Source organism: Etheostoma cragini, chromosome 22, assembly GCF_013103735.1.
Source record: "Etheostoma cragini isolate CJK2018 chromosome 22, CSU_Ecrag_1.0, whole genome shotgun sequence".
Classification (NCBI taxonomy): domain Eukaryota; kingdom Metazoa; phylum Chordata; class Actinopteri; order Perciformes; family Percidae; genus Etheostoma; species Etheostoma cragini.
In genome coordinates, this window is record NC_048428.1 from 5,507,964 (window position 1) to 5,513,054 (window position 5,091).

Below are 5,091 nucleotides of genomic sequence, written 5' to 3' on the forward strand. Positions count from 1 at the left end.
CTACTTTTACTTTTACTTGAGTCATATTATTCTGAAGTAACAGTACTTTTACTTGAGTACAATTTTTGGCTACTCTACTCACTCTGGTCAAATCGGCCAAAATGGACACCGACGGCTCCTCCGACTGATGACCAGACTTAAGACACCGACCCCCCCCCAGACTGTCCCACGGCCGGTAATCTGGTTGGTTTGCCTTAACACTAATTACTGGTGCAAGCTGCGTCTATCTTAGAAAATCGTTCTTTTGTTGCGTCTGATCAAACACAAAGGTACCAGACATAATTAACCCTCGTCTAGTCTTACCATCGACCTGGAAATTTTTGTTTTTCTGAGTCAAAATTGAAAACGAAAACGCTTTTATCAAGGTTATGGTTGTCTTTTCTGACCCTTTTGTGGTTTTCCCCAAATGATTTTGTCACTTTTTGTCTGAACCTTTTTCAAATTTTTGTAGGTTATTCCCAAAAATAAGCTTTTTTTGTTTTTTTACACTTGTCACTTATTCTTTGACATTTTTGTTACTTTATTTGACATTTGTTCACATTTTAGTCACTTTTATTGAAATTATTCTCTGTCTTTTTACACTTTTATAAAGTTTTCATACCAATTGTTTTTCTCCAAATGCTAAAAAAAAAGAACTGATTATTTATTTAACTTGTGAGGAGCGTTGTTGGGAACCATCCACGTTACTTTTTTGGAAAAGTTGTTTAAAAGAAACCCGAATTTTTGATATCGAAACTTTTTGAAAAGTCTAATTCGACAAGAAGACAACAGGAGGGTTAAAGAAAAATTAGAAGACCCAAACCCTTCAGTCCAACTCTTCACACCCTGCCTGTTGAAAACTTTGTGCGGGTCTTGTAGCTGAAGGCATTTAGGCAGCATCTGCTTGGTGGGGTGGGGGGTGCTTATGGTTTTGGGAGGCTTCCACTTCTCAAATTGTGTGAGATTAATTTGGCAGCGATGCTTCTGAGGCTGCTTGTAAATAATTACAGTTTAAGGATGGAAACAAATGGATACAGAAAATGAAAATTCCTCTGAGCTCAGTTCTAGTGGTATTTTTAGCCAGACGTTAATTGTCATCCTTTCAAATGGCTCTTTGTTCCAATTTAGAGTGAGGGAGTTGGAGCAAGGACATTTTCAATCATTTTCATCAGCGCAAAGCATTATGGGAGTGTGTGTCATACAAATAGCCCTCTTCACTTCCTGTAGCGTTATATCAGCCACATGAGAGTTGGTCTAGTTAAAAAGTGTTGCAATGCCTGTTTTTTTTTTATTTTTCAAGACCAGAAAGTTAACCCATATCCCTGGACTTTTCAAACCTCTCACACACACACACACACACACACACACACACACACAGACACACACACACACACACAGTATGGAGACACATGATAGCAAGCAAAGCTTACTCCTAGCCTGCTTGGTAAACTGGATGCTGAACATTTTTAATAAGAGAGCAATGGTTACCAACTGCTGTTTCCTACACAAATAAATAAAATAAAATACACACATTTCTGTGAAAAGCCTTGAGGCATTGATGGAGGAATCAAACTAACCTCCTATCCCCCTCTCTGTTTGACTGCTCATTAGACAGACTGTTGGAGTGCACTGGATTTGTATGTGGTATACACTTCAGCTCTGGGTGTCCACTTTTGTGTTTATGTATTGGAGCGAGGGAGCTGTTTGAAGTCTACAAGTTAAATATGAAAACAATCTGGGGGTGTGGGATCTTACCAGGATCCTGCGGCCCCCTCCTTATCCACGCTGTTGGCTAGAGGATCAAGGCTACATTGGGAGATACTAGCATATCAAATCTGAATCTCTGGCCAAACTTTTAGAGTTGCATTGTGGGAGTTAGCAGGTTTTGACAAGAAAGAAGAAAATGTGGAATAAAAAGCCAATGTATCTGGTTCTGCTGCGTTAAATCTGATCCCTTTTTTAGAAGGCAGTCCATCCTGTGCCTGAGATTGTCATAGCGATGCAATGCAAATCAGTGGCACACTATTAAAAGGTTGAAATCACTCAAACAATTTACTTTTTTAACCCTCTTGTTGTCTTTGGGTCAAATTTAACCCCTTTAAAAATGTTTATTTTTGAAATATGGATGGGATTCCTTACAACGCTCTTTGCATATACAACTGATCACTTTCCTTCCTGACTAAAATCATCTGTACGTTCCTCTGATCTTAACTATTAGCACTGCTTTTTTAACTCAAATATTAGGTATAATGCAATATAAATGATGTTTATTGACTATGAATTCAAAAAAAGTACTGTGAAACTAGTGTTAAGGTGGTGTTAGTGAAAACTAAAATAAACTCTGCAAAAGGGAAGAAAATGTCAAATGTTCATCGGTTTTTGACCCAAGAGGACACCACAAGGGTAAACTCTTTTTTCTCCTCATTCCATTTAGGTGATATATTTGTGATTCAAGCAAAAACTTTATGTCATGATAATGTGGATATGGGAGGTAAAATTGGGAGATTTAGCTATGATTAAAGAAAAACCACTTTGCTTGACAGTATGGACAAAACTGTGACATGTGACATTACCAGAAGTTGCCATGGTCATGAAAAGTTGGCATTACATTTGTTTAACATGTCTTTGTAATGCCAATTTGACATTAAGGATGACAGAGGATGTCAAGGTTAGAGACCCATTGTAACATTTGGTCAGAGAGATGTGTGACAGGACATTTCACAAAACTGTCTGTAATGACACTATTATGAAAATGTAATTCATATATACATCTTCTGGTAAAGGCATCCTGGTTAAGGTCAAGTTGTCATTACAAAGAAAACATTCGGTAATGTCACTTTAATTAATGTCAAGTTGTCATGATCAAGACAACCAAAACTTGTCATGACAAAAACCGAATGACACTCAATGACAGAAGTCATGAATCACTAAGGTTTGTGACACACTCATGACAGTCTCACGTCATAGTTAAGACAGTGTTATGTCACGATAATGTCGATACTGTCAAGTACAAAAATCACTAAGGTTTGTGACACACTCATGACAGTGTCACGTCATAGTTATGACAGTGTTATGTCACGATAATGTCGATACTGTCAAGTACAAAAATCGATCTTAAAAGTTTTGACACAAAATTCTCAAATTGTGACCATGTACAGTAAGGTTGTGTTTGTCAATAGCTTTGCCCTTAAAGGTGCTCTAAGCGATGTTGGGTGACGTTTGAAGTGTTTTCAAACAGAACAAAGCTAGCTCGCCCCTCTTTCCTCCTCTCTTCAGTGCCTTTGTACGTTAACCCTCCAACTCCCACCTCAGAATCCTTCTTGTCGGTTATTGACTGTGTGTGTGTGTGTGTGTGTGTGTGTCTGTCTGTGTGTGTGTGGTGCACTTCCTCAGGGCCAAGTGTGAAGTTACACAACCACTTTGACCTAATATAGATTGTTTTTATAAAACAAGACCCAGAGATGAAGGGAACGATTAAGAAAGGGAGAAAAAACATTGAGAGAAAGAAGGAATCAGAATCAGAAATACTTCATTGATCCCCGAAGGGAAACTCTATGTTGCAGTCGCACAGATAATAGAAATATCAGAGTAGAAATATAAATAAAGAAATATAAGGAGTGTGGATATGTAGGAGGATATATATAGGATATATAGGATATATTTGAAGGAGAGAGGGAGTGTGTGAAACAGAGCGCTATTGGGCGAGACAGATAAGGATGGATAAACAGAGTCGAGGGGGACAAGTTTACAGAAAAACAAAAAGCTAAAAAGTGAGAAAAATATTCTCTCTCTCCTTTCTCTCTCTCCCCCAGTGAGTGGCTGGTTGAGTGTGCATTTATGAGTGTTTGTGTATGTGCCTGCGTGTGTGTGTGTGTGCGTGTGCACTGACAGATACAATAAAAATAGCTCCGCTTCACGGAGCTTTGCTCCTATTCACAGCACTTCCGCGTCCGGCGTGTTTTGGTGTAAGAAATGTATAAAGCATGTTCAGTACAAACACCATAATTGACTGTATTGATCTGCTGAACACAGTCAGCTCTCTGAATACTGAGGTGTTTCTCAGTGGCCCTCTACGTCAGAAGAATAGTTAGAGAGTTATAGAGATGGCTTATTATTGCATTTTGTTGACAATTTTAAGTTTTTCCGGGACCGCGGACATCTTTTTAAGGCAGATGGACTTTTCCCCCTAACAAGTCAGGAGAAGAGCCGTTCATCATTTAACCATGGGGGTAAGCCTCTCCTCTCTTAGCGTAGCTCCTATGGCGCTATTATGGCATTAATATCCCATTGACCGTCATTCATTTTGTCGCTACTTTGTCAGCAAAAAACTTTTTATCTGAAGCATTTCAAGAATCTATTTGTCCATTGTTATTTCTAAAGAAACACAACAATATATAAAAGGCTCCATTACGTTGTACCTTACATTATGGCTCCGCACTAGACGTTTAAAAAAAAATAGGCTAACAATTGCGTCATAACCACGCAACTTACTGTCGCATAGTTGACAAATCACCTATTGTCAGGGTAAGCTTACAGACAGTTTGGACTTCCATCAGCTGTTAAGGTTTAATTACTAATGTTAACTAGCATGTTAGTTAGCAGTAATTAGCCTGTGTCAATGTTATCTCCTAACATATACCTATGCTCTCCGTCTCTGCTGATTGGGAATGACTGACATTTCTCTTGGCACATCTACCAGAAAACATACAACTTTCAGACAGGTTGCTCACGTCACAACTACTTGTCAAGCTCAGTTGGAGGCTGCACAATAACGCATACGAAAAGTGCTTCTATTTTCCTTCACTGGTCTCCTACCAGAACAACGGGATCTGTTGATCCACTTCTTTAACTGTCTATGCCTTTAACCTACTTTACTTCCTGGCTCCCTCATTTCCCCCCTCTGCCAAGGACACGAGACAAGAGGACTCTAAACAAGAGGAAGACATAACACAGCGTGGCATAGATCCACCTCAGCCCCCGCCTAAGAAGAGATTTGACTATGGGCAATGTCAGAGCCGAGACAAGGAATCTCAACCCCCCCTCTAACCCCCTCAGCAACATCAACGCCTTTGAGGATCCATCTCCTTCACCGCCCCATTCCACATCCATGTC

General features: G+C 39.4%; 1 protein-coding gene and 1 long non-coding RNA gene across 2 annotated transcripts in view; one reads left to right on the plus strand and one right to left on the minus strand.

The window, feature by feature from the left end:
* Positions 1–5,091, minus strand: part of kcnh2b (potassium voltage-gated channel, subfamily H (eag-related), member 2b) — a 299,990-nt gene that overhangs the window by 53,087 nt on the left and 241,812 nt on the right. The window lies entirely within an intron of this gene.
* LOC117937748 overlaps positions 3,339–5,091 on the plus strand; it is a 6,951-nt gene continuing 5,198 nt past the window's right edge. The window contains exon 1 of the long non-coding RNA XR_004655232.1: positions 3,339–3,349. This is a non-coding gene — a long non-coding RNA (uncharacterized LOC117937748). The remainder of the gene's footprint in view (positions 3,350–5,091) is intronic.